Below are 19,665 nucleotides of genomic sequence, written 5' to 3' on the forward strand. Positions count from 1 at the left end.
CAAGCGCACTGGATTCCCCCTCGGCGCAGGGGCCCGTAGCAGTAGCGCGGGGAAGGGGCGCTGTGTCCGGAAGCCCCTGCGCAAGGAGGGGCTTTGGTCAGGGTCGATCGACGGTAATGACGGTCGCTGTTTCTTCTTTCCCTCTCCCAGAGACCGTGCTGAGGACGTGGTTGTCTGTCCTTCCCCCGGGGACGCCGTCGACTGCGGCCGTCTCAGGCTTGCGTGGCTTCTCTCTGCCCGGCTTTGCCATCCTCGCGGCGCCGGGGCGAAAAGGGACACACAGAGCCCTTCCCGGCTGTGGACAGGAGCTGCCTCGGCTGAAGCTGGAGACGCCGACGAAAGGTAAAGCAGAAGAAACTGAAGGCGCTCTGGCTGCCAGCTGCCTTCCTGCTGCAGGCAAGAGAGAGCCTGTCCCTGCAGGTGAGGGAGGAAGGATCCCCCTTCATAGTCCGCAGCGGGACAGGCCACCAACGTGCACCGCAGGGTCCGTACGCGTAACCCGGAGTTGGGTACGGGCGTGTAGGGCACGAGCGAGCTAGGCTACGTGCCTAGGAAGCCTCATCTCGTAAGAGCGGTAAGACACCCACGTATCCTCTTTAGGTGGAGGTCGGCCTAGAGTCTGGAGCTGCAGAAGAGGCAGGGAGGAGAGGAGGGGAAAGAAGCATCTGAACGGCTAAATTGTGCCAGCAGCGCTGAGAGCGAGAGTCGCGGTGAGTCCTGGGCCACTGGGGCCCCGTTGCCTCTCTTGTGCGTCCTGGGCCCTCCCTGTCTCTCCCCTGGCCCCCTCTCTTTCCTTACCTGCTGCAAAATTTTTTCGTTTCGTTTTTTTTTTTTTATGCAGCCCCCCCCCCCCCCCCCGCACCTTCTTTCTCCATCTCGCTCTGAGTGGCTCCCTGCCTCCCCGTCTTTTCAGTCCTCCCTCTCTCTGTCCTGTAGCCTGTGGCTACTTGTTCTTTCTCCGCCTCTCTCTGCCTGGCTCTGGCTCCGTTTTTATTTTTTTTATTCCTCCTGCTCTGTCCTGTAGCCTGTCAGTATTTTGTCTTTCTCTGGCCCTCTTGGTCTGACTCCCTGTGTTACCGAAAAACGCGGTAAAATCGGAAACGACTCCTCAACGCCAATTTAGTATTAAAGAGCAGGCGTTGTTTATTCACGGCGCCAGACGCACGGGGGATCGCTCCTCCTGGCGTGCGTACCTCACACACCTTTCCCGTACAATTTGTAGATCAAAATTTTAGGTATTCATACATAGTCATTATTGTCCTGTGTACTGATCGGTACAAACTTGCTCGTTCCGTATGTAAATTACTGCGCAGGCTCGGTGGTGGTCCGTGAGTCGGTGGTCGCGATCTCCCCCTGCCAGAATTGCCTTTTGCCTTCTTGGCTCTTAATCTTGGCGGTCTTGGCTAGTTTTCTCAGTCCGCTCCACGAAACCGCGTTTTGTCATCCTTTTCTGACAGAAGCACGTTGTCTGTTGTTCTGCTGACATTAACGATCGCCTAGTGACTAAAATGCAGATCGACGGATACACTGATTCGTACGCTCCGTGTTCCCGTAATGGAACACCGTCTCTGGTTGGCTGATTTCATCGCTTTGGTTACACCTGTTCCTGTTGTTCAGTTTCTTCTTTTTTGGCTTTGTTTGATTCTCTCTGTGATTCCGTTTTTCTCTGCCTCGCTTTTCCCAGCTCCGCGTCCCTCACTTTGAATGCCCGTGATCCTTCACCAGCTCACTCTCCCTTGGTTGCCATCCCCGTTTCTGAATTCCTCCTGCTTTGCCACGTAGCCCGTGACTTTTTTCTTATTCTCTCTCTGTCTGCCTCAACGCTCCCGCCGCGCTTTTTAATTCGTCTGCTCTGTACCCTGCTACTGTTCTTGCCTTTCTGAGTTCTTCTCTGTCCAGCTCCCTTTCCCTATTCATGAATTCCTGTTCTTCCTGCACCCGCCGCTGTTCCCTGTGACCTCCGTCTCTCTCTGTCCAGCTCCCTGTCCCTAGGTTTTAATTCCTGCCTCTGCCCGTTGTAGCCCATCTAGATTTTTCTCTCGGCCTCTCTCTCTGTCCGGCTCCCTCTCTCTGTGTTCTAATTCCACGTTCTCTGTCACGTAGACCCGTGCTATTTGTTTGTCCTCATCTCTCTCTGTCCAGCTCCTTGCTGCTAAGTTTTATTTCTTCCCTCTCTCTCTGTCTTTGTAGCCCATTGCTGTTGTTGTGTTTTTGGTTTTGTTTTTGTTTTTTTTCACTTGTTTCTTCGTTTGTCTCTGTCTGCCTCCCAGTGCCTGATCTTTAATTCCTCCTTCCCTGTTGGGCCGCTGTTCCTTTTTTCCATTCTACGTTGTGTTCTCTTTGGTCTCCTGTTCTTATTCATCGGTTCCCTCCTCGCCGCCCTGTGGCTTGTCCCCATTTTAGTGTTGCCTCTCTCTCCCTCTCTCTGGCTTCTTGCCCCTGTTTTTAAAATTCCTCCCTCTCTTCTCTCTTCCCTGTCGGCCGTGTGATCGTCAGCCTTTCTCCACCTCTTTCTGCCCAGCTCTCTGTGTCTATCCATTAATTCTTCCCTCTCTGCCCTGTAGCCTGTAGCTTTTGTCCTTTCTCCATCTTGCTGTCTCTGGCTTCCCCGTGACCCTGTTTTAGAATTGTTTCTCTCTTCTTTCTGTACGCATTGCGATTCCTTTTGCTCCCCATCTCCCTTTGTTTTGGGTGTTGTTTTGTTGTTGTTTTTCTGGCTCCCTGTCCCTAATTCTTAATTCTCTGCCTTCTCGTGCTCTGTACCACGTAGCCCCGTGGTTTGTTTTGTGGTGTTCCCTCCCCGGCCCCTTCCCTCCGTCGTTGGCTGTCTCGGCTCCCTGTCCCCGTGGCTTCATTCTTCCCTTTCTGCCCTGTTCTTGTCGCTTATCTTGTCTGTCTCCATCGCGCTCGGTCCAGCTTCCTGCCCCTATTCTTCTTTCCTCCCTCGCTGTCGTGCTGCCTGCCCCAGGTTCTTTGTGTGTCTCCAGCCTGCTCCTCTTCCTTCTTTGTTGGTCTGTGTCCTGCTCTTCCCTCTTTCTGCTGCCTCTCTTCCCCTCTCTCTGCTGCTTTTATCTCCAGCTCCGTCAGGCTCCCTGTCCTTCCCTGGCCGTCCTGTTCCCTGCCTCGTGCCTTCTCACTACACGCACACACGTCCCCCCCGCCCCGTCCAGCCGGATGCCGCTCTTCTCTTCTCTCTTCCTACTGTCCTGTGCCTTGCTCCTCACCTTTGGTGGCCTCCCCCTCTGCCCAGCAGCCCGTCGCCCCAGGAGCCAGGCGACGGACGGTCCGTTCCCTGCCAAACCAGGACAAGCGCGTGCCGTGGCTTAGCCCCAGCTGGCAACTCTGCACCAGGGAGCTGCTTGCTCACTCCACCCTCAGTGGGCTGGGGGAGAGAGCTGGAAGGGTAAGAGTGAGAAAAATCATGGGTTGAGATCGAGACTGTTTAATAGGTAAAGCAAAAGCTGTGCGTGGAAGCAAAGCAAGGAATTAATTCACTCCTCCTTTTCGGCGGGCAGGTGTTGAGCCACCTCTGGGAAAGCAGGGCTCTGTCATGTGTAACGGTTACTTAGGGAGAGAAATGCCGTAGCCCCCGCCCCCCAAGGACTCCCCCTTCTTCCCCCAGCTGCGTGTGCTGAGCATGATGTCAAATGGTATGGAATATCCCTTTGGTCAGTTAGCTGGGAAAGCTTTCCCAGCTGTGTCCTCTCCCAGCCTACTTGCTGGTGGGGCACTGAGAGAACCAGAAGAGGCCCTGACTGTGGAAGCAGTGCTCAGCAAGAACCAAAACATCTCTACATTATTAACGGTGTTTTGAGCATAAATCCAAAACGTATCCCTTCCTAGCTACTGTGGAGAAAATGAGCACTATCCCAGCCAACACCAGCTCCGTGCGGCTGCGGCAACGGCGGCCGAGGTGGCCTTGGGGCAGGGGGGGAGCGTTGGGGACCCTGATCCACGAATGGCTCCTGGGACTTGTTACGTGCGCGCCTGCACAAACACCTGCCCTCTCCTTTGCCCTCAGGGCTGCGTTTGCGCTGCCTTTGCGTGGGGCAAGGGGCTGTGATGGAGCCCAGGGGAGGAGGTGGTGCACTGTGGGGGTGAGGGGAGGGGGCCCCCCGTTGCTGCTGCGCCTCAGCTGTGGGCGGGGTCTGGATGGAGGAGCCCCAGGTGCGGGCGGTGGGGCTGACGGTGCCGGCTCCTCCCTGGAAAAGGGGTGGTGCCCGGCTCCGGGGGGCCAGCGTGAGCCGAGGGCGGAGCGGAGCGGAGCTGTGGCCGAGCGTCAGCGGGCTGCGACTGTAGCGAGGGAGGAGGTGAGCGGGGGCTGGGTGGTGGAGCGCTGCGTCCCGGGTGAAGCCCCGAGGAGGGCTGCGGCGGGGCAGCGCCGGGTCGGAGCGGGCGGTGGGGAGAGCGAGGCTGTGCTGAGGGCTCGGTGGGGCTTCCGGGTGCATCGGCGGGAGGGACGGTGGCCCGCAGGGTCCGAGAGCGGGGAGGGCGGGCTGGCGGCGTGCCGGGAGCTGTGGTGGTGCGCCTGCCGGCTGGCCGTGCGGCCGTGTTGTGGCGCAGAGCATGCCGGGAGGTGTAGTCCTTGCGGCGCGCGGCTGCCGGGCGGCCGTGTTGTGGCGCAGAGCGTGCCGGGAGGTGTAGTCCTTGTGGCGCGCGGTTGCCGGGCGGCCGTGTTGTGGCGCAGAGCGTGCCGGGAGGTGTAGTCCTGGCGCAGTGGCTGTCGGCCCTGTCACGTGGTTCGCCGGGGCGTGGCGGGAGGCGCGGTCTTCCGGCGCTCGGGTGCCGGGCGGCCGTGCCGCGTACGGTAGGCGCGGTGTATTTTTGGGGTTGGATTCGTGTTGATTTCTGGGGGCTTCCAGGTGCGGCCGCTCCCCGAGAAGCGGTGAGTTCCCCGGGAGCTGACAGAAGGGAAGAGGGGAAGGAGGAGGACCTTTTCCCCCTGCCCAGGGCGCAGATGATGGCCGCCTCCCCGGCTCGCCGGAGCTCCCGCTCAGCCTCCCCTGGCCCCCCTTGCCCCGTGCGCCTGCCCCCAGGTCCGGCACCTCCCCTGCAGCGTGCCGCGTAGCCCTTGGCCGCCCCCAGGCGCTGTCGTGAAGGCAGCGAGCCGGCCCTCAAGCGCACTGGATTCCCCCTCGGCGCAGGGGCCCGTAGCAGTAGCGCGGGGAAGGGGCGCTGTGTCCGGAAGCCCCTGCGCAAGGAGGGGCTTTGGTCAGGGTCGATCGACGGTAATGACGGTCGCTGTTTCTTCTTTCCCTCTCCCAGAGACCGTGCTGAGGACGTGGTTGTCTGTCCTTCCCCCGGGGACGCCGTCGACTGCGGCCGTCTCAGGCTTGCGTGGCTTCTCTCTGCCCGGCTTTGCCATCCTCGCGGCGCCGGGGCGAAAAGGGACACACAGAGCCCTTCCCGGCTGTGGACAGGAGCTGCCTCGGCTGAAGCTGGAGACGCCGACGAAAGGTAAAGCAGAAGAAACTGAAGGCGCTCTGGCTGCCAGCTGCCTTCCTGCTGCAGGCAAGAGAGAGCCTGTCCCTGCAGGTGAGGGAGGAAGGATCCCCCTTCATAGTCCGCAGCGGGACAGGCCACCAACGTGCACCGCAGGGTCCGTACGCGTAACCCGGAGTTGGGTACGGGCGTGTAGGGCACGAGCGAGCTAGGCTACGTGCCTAGGAAGCCTCATCTCGTAAGAGCGGTAAGACACCCACGTATCCTCTTTAGGTGGAGGTCGGCCTAGAGTCTGGAGCTGCAGAAGAGGCAGGGAGGAGAGGAGGGGAAAGAAGCATCTGAACGGCTAAATTGTGCCAGCAGCGCTGAGAGCGAGAGTCGCGGTGAGTCCTGGGCCACTGGGGCCCCGTTGCCTCTCTTGTGCGTCCTGGGCCCTCCCTGTCTCTCCCCTGGCCCCCTCTCTTTCCTTACCTGCTGCAAAATTTTTTCGTTTCGTTTTTTTTTTTTTATGCAGCCCCCCCCCCCCCCCCCGCACCTTCTTTCTCCATCTCGCTCTGAGTGGCTCCCTGCCTCCCCGTCTTTTCAGTCCTCCCTCTCTCTGTCCTGTAGCCTGTGGCTACTTGTTCTTTCTCCGCCTCTCTCTGCCTGGCTCTGGCTCCGTTTTTATTTTTTTATTCCTCCTGCTCTGTCCTGTAGCCTGTCGGTATTTTGTCTTTCTCTGGCCCTCTTGGTCTGACTCCCTGTGTTACCGAAAAACGCGGTAAAATCGGAAACGACTCCTCAACGCCAATTTAGTATTAAAGAGCAGGCGTTGTTTATTCACGGCGCCAGACGCACGGGGGATCGCTCCTCCTGGCGTGCGTACCTCACACACCTTTCCCGTACAATTTGTAGATCAAAATTTTAGGTATTCATACATAGTCATTATTGTCCTGTGTACTGATCGGTACAAACTTGCTCGTTCCGTATGTAAATTACTGCGCAGGCTCGGTGGTGGTCCGTGAGTCGGTGGTCGCGATCTCCCCCTGCCAGAATTGCCTTTTGCCTTCTTGGCTCTTAATCTTGGCGGTCTTGGCTAGTTTTCTCAGTCCGCTCCACGAAACCGCGTTTTGTCATCCTTTTCTGACAGAAGCACGTTGTCTGTTGTTCTGCTGACATTAACGATCGCCTAGTGACTAAAATGCAGATCGACGGATACACTGATTCGTACGCTCCGTGTTCCCGTAATGGAACACCGTCTCTGGTTGGCTGATTTCATCGCTTTGGTTACACCTGTTCCTGTTGTTCAGTTTCTTCTTTTTTGGCTTTGTTTGATTCTCTCTGTGATTCCGTTTTTCTCTGCCTCGCTTTTCCCAGCTCCGCGTCCCTCACTTTGAATGCCCGTGATCCTTCACCAGCTCACTCTCCCTTGGTTGCCATCCCCGTTTCTGAATTCCTCCTGCTTTGCCACGTAGCCCGTGACTTTTTTCTTATTCTCTCTCTGTCTGCCTCAACGCTCCCGCCGCGCTTTTTAATTCGTCTGCTCTGTACCCTGCTACTGTTCTTGCCTTTCTGAGTTCTTCTCTGTCCAGCTCCCTTTCCCTATTCATGAATTCCTGTTCTTCCTGCACCCGCCGCTGTTCCCTGTGACCTCCGTCTCTCTCTGTCCAGCTCCCTGTCCCTAGGTTTTAATTCCTGCCTCTGCCCGTTGTAGCCCATCTAGATTTTTCTCTCGGCCTCTCTCTCTGTCCGGCTCCCTCTCTCTGTGTTCTAATTCCACGTTCTCTGTCACGTAGACCCGTGCTATTTGTTTGTCCTCATCTCTCTCTGTCCAGCTCCTTGCTGCTAAGTTTTATTTCTTCCCTCTCTCTCTGTCTTTGTAGCCCATTGCTGTTGTTGTGTTTTTGGTTTTGTTTTTGTTTTTTTTCACTTGTTTCTTCGTTTGTCTCTGTCTGCCTCCCAGTGCCTGATCTTTAATTCCTCCTTCCCTGTTGGGCCGCTGTTCCTTTTTTCCATTCTACGTTGTGTTCTCTTTGGTCTCCTGTTCTTATTCATCGGTTTCCTCCTCGCCGCCCTGTGGCTTGTCCCCATTTTAGTGTTGCCTCTCTCTCCCTCTCTCTGGCTTCTTGCCCCTGTTTTTAAAATTCCTCCCTCTCTTCTCTCTTCCCTGTCGGCCGTGTGATCGTCAGCCTTTCTCCACCTCTTTCTGCCCAGCTCTCTGTGTCTATCCATTAATTCTTCCCTCTCTGCCCTGTAGCCTGTAGCTTTTGTCCTTTCTCCATCTTGCTGTCTCTGGCTTCCCCGTGACCCTGTTTTAGAATTGTTTCTCTCTTCTTTCTGTACGCATTGCGATTCCTTTTGCTCCCCATCTCCCTTTGTTTTGGGTGTTGTTTTGTTGTTGTTTTTCTGGCTCCCTGTCCCTAATTCTTAATTCTCTGCCTTCTCGTGCTCTGTACCACGTAGCCCCGTGGTTTGTTTTGTGGTGTTCCCTCCCCGGCCCCTTCCCTCCGTCGTTGGCTGTCTCGGCTCCCTGTCCCCGTGGCTTCATTCTTCCCTTTCTGCCCTGTTCTTGTCGCTTATCTTGTCTGTCTCCATCGCGCTCGGTCCAGCTTCCTGCCCCTATTCTTCTTTCCTCCCTCGCTGTCGTGCTGCCTGCCCCAGGTTCTTTGTGTGTCTCCAGCCTGCTCCTCTTCCTTCTTTGTTGGTCTGTGTCCTGCTCTTCCCTCTTTCTGCTGCCTCTCTTCCCCTCTCTCTGCTGCTTTTATCTCCAGCTCCGTCAGGCTCCCTGTCCTTCCCTGGCCGTCCTGTTCCCTGCCTCGTGCCTTCTCACTACACGCACACACGTCCCCCCCGCCCCGTCCAGCCGGATGCCGCTCTTCTCTTCTCTCTTCCTACTGTCCTGTGCCTTGCTCCTCACCTTTGGTGGCCTCCCCCTCTGCCCAGCAGCCCGTCGCCCCAGGAGCCAGGCGACGGACGGTCCGTTCCCTGCCAAACCAGGACAAGCGCGTGCCGTGGCTTAGCCCCAGCTGGCAACTCTGCACCAGGGAGCTGCTTGCTCACTCCACCCTCAGTGGGCTGGGGGAGAGAGCTGGAAGGGTAAGAGTGAGAAAAATCATGGGTTGAGATCGAGACTGTTTAATAGGTAAAGCAAAAGCTGTGCGTGGAAGCAAAGCAAGGAATTAATTCACTCCTCCTTTTCGGCGGGCAGGTGTTGAGCCACCTCTGGGAAAGCAGGGCTCTGTCATGTGTAACGGTTACTTAGGGAGAGAAATGCCGTAGCCCCCGCCCCCCAAGGACTCCCCCTTCTTCCCCCAGCTGCGTGTGCTGAGCATGATGTCAAATGGTATGGAATATCCCTTTGGTCAGTTAGCTGGGAAAGCTTTCCCAGCTGTGTCCTCTCCCAGCCTACTTGCTGGTGGGGCACTGAGAGAACCAGAAGAGGCCCTGACTGTGGAAGCAGTGCTCAGCAAGAACCAAAACATCTCTACATTATTAACGGTGTTTTGAGCATAAATCCAAAACGTATCCCTTCCTAGCTACTGTGGAGAAAATGAGCACTATCCCAGCCAACACCAGCTCCGTGCGGCTGCGGCAACGGCGGCCGAGGTGGCCTTGGGGCAGGGGGGGAGCGTTGGGGACCCTGATCCACGAATGGCTCCTGGGACTTGTTACGTGCGCGCCTGCACAAACACCTGCCCTCTCCTTTGCCCTCAGGGCTGCGTTTGCGCTGCCTTTGCGTGGGGCAAGGGGCTGTGATGGAGCCCAGGGGAGGAGGTGGTGCACTGTGGGGGTGAGGGGAGGGGGCCCCCCGTTGCTGCTGCGCCTCAGCTGTGGGCGGGGTCTGGATGGAGGAGCCCCAGGTGCGGGCGGTGGGGCTGACGGTGCCGGCTCCTCCCTGGAAAAGGGGTGGTGCCCGGCTCCGGGGGGCCAGCGTGAGCCGAGGGCGGAGCGGAGCGGAGCTGTGGCCGAGCGTCAGCGGGCTGCGACTGTAGCGAGGGAGGAGGTGAGCGGGGGCTGGGTGGTGGAGCGCTGCGTCCCGGGTGAAGCCCCGAGGAGGGCTGCGGCGGGGCAGCGCCGGGTCGGAGCGGGCGGTGGGGAGAGCGAGGCTGTGCTGAGGGCTCGGTGGGGCTTCCGGGTGCATCGGCGGGAGGGACGGTGGCCCGCAGGGTCCGAGAGCGGGGAGGGCGGGCTGGCGGCGTGCCGGGAGCTGTGGTGGTGCGCCTGCCGGCTGGCCGTGCGGCCGTGCGGCCGTGTTGTGGCGCAGAGCATGCCGGGAGGTGTAGTCCTTGCGGCGCGCGGCTGCCGGGCGGCCGTGTTGTGGCGCAGAGCGTGCCGGGAGGTGTAGTCCTGGCGCAGTGGCTGCCGGCCCTGTCACGTGGTTCGCCGGGGCGTGGCGGGAGGCGCGGTCTTCCGGCGCTCGGGTGCCGGGCGGCCGTGCCGCGTACGGTAGGCGCGGTGTATTTTTGGGGTTGGATTCGTGTTGATTTCTGGGGGCTTCCAGGTGCGGCCGCTCCCCGAGAAGCGGTGAGTTCCCCGGGAGCTGACAGAAGGGAAGAGGGGAAGGAGGAGGACCTTTTCCCCCTGCCCAGAGCGCAGATGATGGCCGGCTCGCCGGAGCTCCCGCTCAGCCTCCCCTGGCCCCCCTTGCCCCGTGCGCCTGCCCCCAGCCCCGGCCCCTCCCCTGAAGCGTGCTGCGTAGCCCTTGGCCGCCCCCAGGCCCTGTCGTGAAGGCAGCGAGCCGGCCCTCAAGCGCACTGGATTCCCCCTCGGCGCAGGGGCCCGTAGCAGTAGCGCGGGGAAGGGGCGCTGTGTCCGGAAGCCCCTGCGCAAGGAGGGGCTTTGGTCAGGGTCGATCGACGGTAATGACGGTCGCTGTTTCTTCTTTCCCTCTCCCAGAGACCGTGCTGAGGACGTGGTTGTCTGTCCTTCCCCCGGGGACGCCGTCGACTGCGGCCGTCTCAGGCTTGCGTGGCTTCTCTCTGCCCGGCTTTGCCATCCTCGCGGCGCCGGGGCGAAAAGGGACACACAGAGCCCTTCCCGGCTGTGGACAGGAGCTGCCTCGGCTGAAGCTGGAGACGCCGACGAAAGGTAAAGCAGAAGAAACTGAAGGCGCTCTGGCTGCCAGCTGCCTTCCTGCTGCAGGCAAGAGAGAGCCTGTCCCTGCAGGTGAGGGAGGAAGGATCCCCCTTCATAGTCCGCAGCGGGACAGGCCACCAACGTGCACTGCAGGGTCCGTACGCGTAACCCGGAGTTGGGTACGGGCGTGTAGGGCACGAGCGAGCTAGGCTACGTGCCTAGGAAGCCTCATCTCGTAAGAGCGGTAAGACACCCACGTATCCTCTTTAGGTGGAGGTCGGCCTAGAGTCTGGAGCTGAGGAAGAGGCAGGGAGGAGAGGAGGGGAAAGAAGCATCTGAACGGCTAAATTGTGCCAGCAGCGCTGAGAGCGAGAGTCGCGGTGAGTCCTGGGCCACTGGGGCCCCGTTGCCTCTCTTGTGCGTCCTGGGCCCTCCCTGTCTCTCCCCCGGCCCCCTCTCTTTCCTTACCTGCTGCAAAATTTTTTCGTTTCGTTTTTTTTTTTTTTTTATGCAGCCCCCCCCCCCCCGCACCTTCTTTCTCCATCTCGCTCTGAGTGGCTCCCTGCCTCCCCGTCTTTTCAGTCCTCCCTCTCTCTGTCCTGTAGCCTGTGGCTACTTGTTCTTTCTCCGCCTCTCTCTGCCTGGCTCTGGCTCCGTTTTTATTTTTTTATTCCTCCTGCTCTGTCCTGTAGCCTGTCGGTATTTTGTCTTTCTCTGGCCCTCTTGGTCTGACTCCCTGTGTTACCGAAAAACGCGGTAAAATCGGAAACGACTCCTCAACGCCAATTTAGTATTAAAGAGCAGGCGTTGTTTATTCACGGCGCCAGACGCACGGGGGATCGCTCCTCCTGGCGTGCGTACCTCACACACCTTTCCCGTACAATTTGTAGATCAAAATTTTAGGTATTCATACATAGTCATTATTGTCCTGTGTACTGATCGGTACAAACTTGCTCGTTCTGTATGTAAATTACTGCGCAGGCTCGGTGGTGGTCCGTGAGTCGGTGGTCGCGATCTCCCCCTGCCAGAATTGCCTTTTGCCTTCTTGGCTCTTAATCTTGGCGGTCTTGGCTAGTTTTCTCAGTCCGCTCCACGAAACCGCGTTTTGTCATCCTTTTCTGACAGAAGCACGTTGTCTGTTGTTCTGCTGACATTAACGATCGCCTAGTGACTAAAATGCAGATCGACGGATACACTGATTCGTACGCTCCGTGTTCCCGTAATGGAACACCGTCTCTGGTTGGCTGATTTCATCGCTTTGGTTACACCTGTTCCTGTTGTTCAGTTTCTTCTTTTTTGGCTTTGTTTGATTCTCTCTGTGATTCCGTTTTTCTCTGCCTCGCTTTTCCCAGCTCCGCGTCCCTCACTTTGAATGCCCGTGATCCTTCACCAGCTCACTCTCCCTTGGTTGCCATCCCCGTTTCTGAATTCCTCCTGCTTTGCCACGTAGCCCGTGACTTTTTTCTTATTCTCTCTCTGTCTGCCTCAACGCTCCCGCCGCGCTTTTTAATTCGTCTGCTCTGTACCCTGCTACTGTTCTTGCCTTTCTGAGTTCTTCTCTGTCCAGCTCCCTTTCCCTATTCATGAATTCCTGTTCTTCCTGCACCCGCCGCTGTTCCCTGTGACCTCCGTCTCTCTCTGTCCAGCTCCCTGTCCCTAGGTTTTAATTCCTGCCTCTGCCCGTTGTAGCCCATCTAGATTTTTCTCTCGGCCTCTCTCTCTGTCCGGCTCCCTCTCTCTGTGTTCTAATTCCACGTTCTCTGTCACGTAGACCCGTGCTATTTGTTTGTCCTCATCTCTCTCTGTCCAGCTCCTTGCTGCTAAGTTTTATTTCTTCCCTCTCTCTCTGTCTTTGTAGCCCATTGCTGTTGTTGTGTTTTTGGTTTTGTTTTTGTTTTTTTTCACTTGTTTCTTCGTTTGTCTCTGTCTGCCTCCCAGTGCCTGATCTTTAATTCCTCCTTCCCTGTTGGGCCGCTGTTCCTTTTTTCCATTCTACGTTGTGTTCTCTTTGGTCTCCTGTTCTTATTCATCGGTTCCCTCCTCGCCGCCCTGTGGCTTGTCCCCATTTTAGTGTTGCCTCTCTCTCCCTCTCTCTGGCTTCTTGCCCCTGTTTTTAAAATTCCTCCCTCTCTTCTCTCTTCCCTGTCGGCCGTGTGATCGTCAGCCTTTCTCCACCTCTTTCTGCCCAGCTCTCTGTGTCTATCCATTAATTCTTCCCTCTCTGCCCTGTAGCCTGTAGCTTTTGTCCTTTCTCCATCTTGCTGTCTCTGGCTTCCCCGTGACCCTGTTTTAGAATTGTTTCTCTCTTCTTTCTGTACGCATTGCGATTCCTTTTGCTCCCCATCTCCCTTTGTTTTGGGTGTTGTTTTGTTGTTGTTTTTCTGGCTCCCTGTCCCTAATTCTTAATTCTCTGCCTTCTCGTGCTCTGTACCACGTAGCCCCGTGGTTTGTTTTGTGGTGTTCCCTCCCCGGCCCCTTCCCTCCGTCGTTGGCTGTCTCGGCTCCCTGTCCCCGTGGCTTCATTCTTCCCTTTCTGCCCTGTTCTTGTCGCTTATCTTGTCTGTCTCCATCGCGCTCGGTCCAGCTTCCTGCCCCTATTCTTCTTTCCTCCCTCGCTGTCGTGCTGCCTGCCCCAGGTTCTTTGTGTGTCTCCAGCCTGCTCCTCTTCCTTCTTTGTTGGTCTGTGTCCTGCTCTTCCCTCTTTCTGCTGCCTCTCTTCCCCTCTCTCTGCTGCTTTTATCTCCAGCTCCGTCAGGCTCCCTGTCCTTCCCTGGCCGTCCTGTTCCCTGCCTCGTGCCTTCTCACTACACGCACACACGTCCCCCCCGCCCCGTCCAGCCGGATGCCGCTCTTCTCTTCTCTCTTCCTACTGTCCTGTGCCTTGCTCCTCACCTTTGGTGGCCTCCCCCTCTGCCCAGCAGCCCGTCGCCCCAGGAGCCAGGCGACGGACGGTCCGTTCCCTGCCAAACCAGGACAAGCGCGTGCCGTGGCTTAGCCCCAGCTGGCAACTCTGCACCAGGGAGCTGCTTGCTCACTCCACCCTCAGTGGGCTGGGGGAGAGAGCTGGAAGGGTAAGAGTGAGAAAAATCATGGGTTGAGATCGAGACTGTTTAATAGGTAAAGCAAAAGCTGTGCGTGGAAGCAAAGCAAGGAATTAATTCACTCCTCCTTTTCGGCGGGCAGGTGTTGAGCCACCTCTGGGAAAGCAGGGCTCTGTCATGTGTAACGGTTACTTAGGGAGAGAAATGCCGTAGCCCCCGCCCCCCAAGGACTCCCCCTTCTTCCCCCAGCTGCGTGTGCTGAGCATGATGTCAAATGGTATGGAATATCCCTTTGGTCAGTTAGCTGGGAAAGCTTTCCCAGCTGTGTCCTCTCCCAGCCTACTTGCTGGTGGGGCACTGAGAGAACCAGAAGAGGCCCTGACTGTGGAAGCAGTGCTCAGCAAGAACCAAAACATCTCTACATTATTAACGGTGTTTTGAGCATAAATCCAAAACGTATCCCTTCCTAGCTACTGTGGAGAAAATGAGCACTATCCCAGCCAACACCAGCTCCGTGCGGCTGCGGCAACGGCGGCCGAGGTGGCCTTGGGGCAGGGGGGGAGCGTTGGGGACCCTGATCCACGAATGGCTCCTGGGACTTGTTACGTGCGCGCCTGCACAAACACCTGCCCTCTCCTTTGCCCTCAGGGCTGCGTTTGCGCTGCCTTTGCGTGGGGCAAGGGGCTGTGATGGAGCCCAGGGGAGGAGGTGGTGCACTGTGGGGGTGAGGGGAGGGGGCCCCCCGTTGCTGCTGCGCCTCAGCTGTGGGCGGGGTCTGGATGGAGGAGCCCCAGGTGCGGGCGGTGGGGCTGACGGTGCCGGCTCCTCCCTGGAAAAGGGGTGGTGCCCGGCTCCGGGGGGCCAGCGTGAGCCGAGGGCGGAGCGGAGCGGAGCTGTGGCCGAGCGTCAGCGGGCTGCGACTGTAGCGAGGGAGGAGGTGAGCGGGGGCTGGGTGGTGGAGCGCTGCGTCCCGGGTGAAGCCCCGAGGAGGGCTGCGGCGGGGCAGCGCCGGGTCGGAGCGGGCGGTGGGGAGAGCGAGGCTGTGCTGAGGGCTCGGTGGGGCTTCCGGGTGCATCGGCGGGAGGGACGGTGGCCCGCAGGGTCCGAGAGCGGGGAGGGCGGGCTGGCGGCGTGCCGGGAGCTGTGGTGGTGCGCCTGCCGGCTGGCCGTGCGGCTGTGCGGCCGTGTTGTGGCGCAGAGCATGCCGGGAGGTGTAGTCCTTGCGGCGCGCGGCTGCCGGGCGGCCGTGTTGTGGCGCAGAGCGTGCCGGGAGGTGTAGTCCTGGCGCAGTGGCTGCCGGCCCTGTCACGTGGTTCGCCGGGGCGTGGCGGGAGGCGCGGTCTTCCGGCGCTCGGGTGCCGGGCGGCCGTGCCGCGTACGGTAGGCGCGGTGTATTTTTGGGGTTGGATTCGTGTTGATTTCTGGGGGCTTCCAGGTGCGGCCGCTCCCCGAGAAGCGGTGAGTTCCCCGGGAGCTGACAGAAGGGAAGAGGGGAAGGAGGAGGACCTTTTCCCCCTGCCCAGGGCGCAGATGATGGCCGCCTCCCCGGCTCGCCGGAGCTCCCGCTCAGCCTCCCCTGGCCCCCCTTGCCCCGTGCGCCTGCCCCCAGGTCCGGCACCTCCCCTGCAGCGTGCCGCGTAGCCCTTGGCCGCCCCCAGGCGCTGTCGTGAAGGCAGCGAGCCGGCCCTCAAGCGCACTGGATTCCCCCTCGGCGCAGGGGCCCGTAGCAGTAGCGCGGGGAAGGGGCGCTGTGTCCGGAAGCCCCTGCGCAAGGAGGGGCTTTGGTCAGGGTCGATCGACGGTAATGACGGTCGCTGTTTCTTCTTTCCCTCTCCCAGAGACCGTGCTGAGGACGTGGTTGTCTGTCCTTCCCCCGGGGACGCCGTCGACTGCGGCCGTCTCAGGCTTGCGTGGCTTCTCTCTGCCCGGCTTTGCCATCCTCGCGGCGCCGGGGCGAAAAGGGACACACAGAGCCCTTCCCGGCTGTGGACAGGAGCTGCCTCGGCTGAAGCTGGAGACGCCGACGAAAGGTAAAGCAGAAGAAACTGAAGGCGCTCTGGCTGCCAGCTGCCTTCCTGCTGCAGGCAAGAGAGAGCCTGTCCCTGCAGGTGAGGGAGGAAGGATCCCCCTTCATAGTCCGCAGCGGGACAGGCCACCAACGTGCACCGCAGGGTCCGTACGCGTAACCCGGAGTTGGGTACGGGCGTGTAGGGCACGAGCGAGCTAGGCTACGTGCCTAGGAAGCCTCATCTCGTAAGAGCGGTAAGACACCCACGTATCCTCTTTAGGTGGAGGTCGGCCTAGAGTCTGGAGCTGCAGAAGAGGCAGGGAGGAGAGGAGGGGAAAGAAGCATCTGAACGGCTAAATTGTGCCAGCAGCGCTGAGAGCGAGAGTCGCGGTGAGTCCTGGGCCACTGGGGCCCCGTTGCCTCTCTTGTGCGTCCTGGGCCCTCCCTGTCTCTCCCCTGGCCCCCTCTCTTTCCTTACCTGCTGCAAAATTTTTTCGTTTCGTTTTTTTTTTTTTTTTTATGCAGCCCCCCCCCCCCCCGCACCTTCTTTCTCCATCTCGCTCTGAGTGGCTCCCTGCCTCCCCGTCTTTTCAGTCCTCCCTCTCTCTGTCCTGTAGCCTGTGGCTACTTGTTCTTTCTCCGCCTCTCTCTGCCTGGCTCTGGCTCCGTTTTTATTTTTTTATTCCTCCTGCTCTGTCCTGTAGCCTGTCGGTATTTTGTCTTTCTCTGGCCCTCTTGGTCTGACTCCCTGTGTTACCGAAAAACGCGGTAAAATCGGAAACGACTCCTCAACGCCAATTTAGTATTAAAGAGCAGGCGTTGTTTATTCACGGCGCCAGACGCACGGGGGATCGCTCCTCCTGGCGTGCGTACCTCACACACCTTTCCCGTACAATTTGTAGATCAAAATTTTAGGTATTCATACATAGTCATTATTGTCCTGTGTACTGATCGGTACAAACTTGCTCGTTCCGTATGTAAATTACTGCGCAGGCTCGGTGGTGGTCCGTGAGTCGGTGGTCGCGATCTCCCCCTGCCAGAATTGCCTTTTGCCTTCTTGGCTCTTAATCTTGGCGGTCTTGGCTAGTTTTCTCAGTCCGCTCCACGAAACCGCGTTTTGTCATCCTTTTCTGACAGAAGCACGTTGTCTGTTGTTCTGCTGACATTAACGATCGCCTAGTGACTAAAATGCAGATCGACGGATACACTGATTCGTACGCTCCGTGTTCCCGTAATGGAACACCGTCTCTGGTTGGCTGATTTCATCGCTTTGGTTACACCTGTTCCTGTTGTTCAGTTTCTTCTTTTTTGGCTTTGTTTGATTCTCTCTGTGATTCCGTTTTTCTCTGCCTCGCTTTTCCCAGCTCCGCGTCCCTCACTTTGAATGCCCGTGATCCTTCACCAGCTCACTCTCCCTTGGTTGCCATCCCCGTTTCTGAATTCCTCCTGCTTTGCCACGTAGCCCGTGACTTTTTTCTTATTCTCTCTCTGTCTGCCTCAACGCTCCCGCCGCGCTTTTTAATTCGTCTGCTCTGTACCCTGCTACTGTTCTTGCCTTTCTGAGTTCTTCTCTGTCCAGCTCCCTTTCCCTATTCATGAATTCCTGTTCTTCCTGCACCCGCCGCTGTTCCCTGTGACCTCCGTCTCTCTCTGTCCAGCTCCCTGTCCCTAGGTTTTAATTCCTGCCTCTGCCCGTTGTAGCCCATCTAGATTTTTCTCTCGGCCTCTCTCTCTGTCCGGCTCCCTCTCTCTGTGTTCTAATTCCACGTTCTCTGTCACGTAGACCCGTGCTATTTGTTTGTCCTCATCTCTCTCTGTCCAGCTCCTTGCTGCTAAGTTTTATTTCTTCCCTCTCTCTCTGTCTTTGTAGCCCATTGCTGTTGTTGTGTTTTTGGTTTTGTTTTTGTTTTTTTTCACTTGTTTCTTCGTTTGTCTCTGTCTGCCTCCCAGTGCCTGATCTTTAATTCCTCCTTCCCTGTTGGGCCGCTGTTCCTTTTTTCCATTCTACGTTGTGTTCTCTTTGGTCTCCTGTTCTTATTCATCGGTTCCCTCCTCGCCGCCCTGTGGCTTGTCCCCATTTTAGTGTTGCCTCTCTCTCCCTCTCTCTGGCTTCTTGCCCCTGTTTTTAAAATTCCTCCCTCTCTTCTCTCTTCCCTGTCGGCCGTGTGATCGTCAGCCTTTCTCCACCTCTTTCTGCCCAGCTCTCTGTGTCTATCCATTAATTCTTCCCTCTCTGCCCTGTAGCCTGTAGCTTTTGTCCTTTCTCCATCTTGCTGTCTCTGGCTTCCCCGTGACCCTGTTTTAGAATTGTTTCTCTCTTCTTTCTGTACGCATTGCGATTCCTTTTGCTCCCCATCTCCCTTTGTTTTGGGTGTTGTTTTGTTGTTGTTTTTCTGGCTCCCTGTCCCTAATTCTTAATTCTCTGCCTTCTCGTGCTCTGTACCACGTAGCCCCGTGGTTTGTTTTGTGGTGTTCCCTCCCCGGCCCCTTCCCTCCGTCGTTGGCTGTCTCGGCTCCCTGTCCCCGTGGCTTCATTCTTCCCTTTCTGCCCTGTTCTTGTCGCTTATCTTGTCTGTCTCCATCGCGCTCGGTCCAGCTTCCTGCCCCTATTCTTCTTTCCTCCCTCGCTGTCGTGCTGCCTGCCCCAGGTTCTTTGTGTGTCTCCAGCCTGCTCCTCTTCCTTCTTTGTTGGTCTGTGTCCTGCTCTTCCCTCTTTCTGCTGCCTCTCTTCCCCTCTCTCTGCTGCTTTTATCTCCAGCTCCGTCAGGCTCCCTGTCCTTCCCTGGCCGTCCTGTTCCCTGCCTCGTGCCTTCTCACTACACGCACACACGTCCCCCCCGCCCCGTCCAGCCGGATGCCGCTCTTCTCTTCTCTCTTCCTACTGTCCTGTGCCTTGCTCCTCACCTTTGGTGGCCTCCCCCTCTGCCCAGCAGCCCGTCGCCCCAGGAGCCAGGCGACGGACGGTCCGTTCCCTGCCAAACCAGGACAAGCGCGTGCCGTGGCTTAGCCCCAGCTGGCAACTCTGCACCAGGGAGCTGCTTGCTCACTCCACCCTCAGTGGGCTGGGGGAGAGAGCTGGAAGGGTAAGAGTGAGAAAAATCATGGGTTGAGATCAAGACTGTTTAATAGGTAAAGCAAAAGCTGTGCGTGGAAGCAAAGCAAGGAATTAATTCACTCCTCCTTTTCGGCGGGCAGGTGTTGAGCCACCTCTGGGAAAGCAGGGCTCTGTCATGTGTAACGGTTACTTAGGGAGAGAAATGCCGTAGCCCCCGCCCCCCAAGGACTCCCCCTTCTTCCCCCAGCTGCGTGTGCTGAGCATGATGTCAAATGGTATGGAATATCCCTTTGGTCAGTTAGCTGGGAAAGCTTTCCCAGCTGTGTCCTCTCCCAGCCTACTTGCTGGTGGGGCACTGAGAGAACCAGAAGAGGCCCTGACTGTGGAAGCAGTGCTCAGCAAGAACCAAAACATCTCTACATTATTAACGGTGTTTTGAGCATAAATCCAAAACGTATCCCTTCCTAGCTACTGTGGAGAAAATGAGCACTATCCCAGCCAACACCAGCTCCGTGCGGCTGCGGCAACGGCGGCCGAGGTGGCCTTGGGGCAGGGGGGGAGCGTTGGGGACCCTGATCCACGAATGGCTCCTGGGACTTGTTACGTGCGCGCCTGCACAAACACCTGCCCTCTCCTTTGCCCTCAGGGCTGCGTTTGCGCTGCCTTTGCGTGGGGCAAGGGGCTGTGATGGAGCCCAGGGGAGGAGGTGGTGCACTGTGGGGGTGAGGGGAGGGGGCCCCCCGTTGCTGCTGCGCCTCAGCTGTGGGCGGGGTCTGGATGGAGGAGCCCCAGGTGCGGGCGGTGGGGCTGACGGTGCCGGCTCCTCCCTGGAAAAGGGGTGGTGCCCGGCTCCGGGGGGCCAGCGTGAGCCGAGGGCGGAGCGGAGCGGAGCTGTGGCCGAGCGTCAGCGGGCTGCGACTGTAGCGAGGGAGGAGGTGAGCGGGGGCTGGGTGGTGGAGCGCTGCGTCCCGGGTGAAGCCCCGAGGAGGGCTGCGGCGGGGCAGCGCCGGGTCGGAGCGGGCGGTGGGGAGAGCGAGGCTGTGCTGAGGGCTCGGTGGGGCTTC

The 19,665-nt window shown here is 58.3% G+C and overlaps 1 long non-coding RNA gene across 1 annotated transcript in view; it reads left to right on the plus strand.

Moving 5' to 3' along the window:
* Nucleotides 1-19,665, plus strand: part of LOC142051181 (uncharacterized) — a 67,186-nt gene that overhangs the window by 26,178 nt on the left and 21,343 nt on the right. Inside the window, exons 8-11 of the long non-coding RNA XR_012658344.1 lie at nucleotides 601-710; nucleotides 5,716-5,825; nucleotides 10,768-10,877; nucleotides 15,827-15,936. This is a non-coding gene — a long non-coding RNA (uncharacterized LOC142051181). The remainder of the gene's footprint in view (nucleotides 1-600; nucleotides 711-5,715; nucleotides 5,826-10,767; nucleotides 10,878-15,826; nucleotides 15,937-19,665) is intronic.

This window comes from Phalacrocorax aristotelis, unplaced genomic scaffold, assembly GCF_949628215.1.
Source record: "Phalacrocorax aristotelis unplaced genomic scaffold, bGulAri2.1 scaffold_163, whole genome shotgun sequence".
In the NCBI taxonomy this organism is placed as follows: Eukaryota; Metazoa; Chordata; class Aves; order Suliformes; family Phalacrocoracidae; genus Phalacrocorax; species Phalacrocorax aristotelis.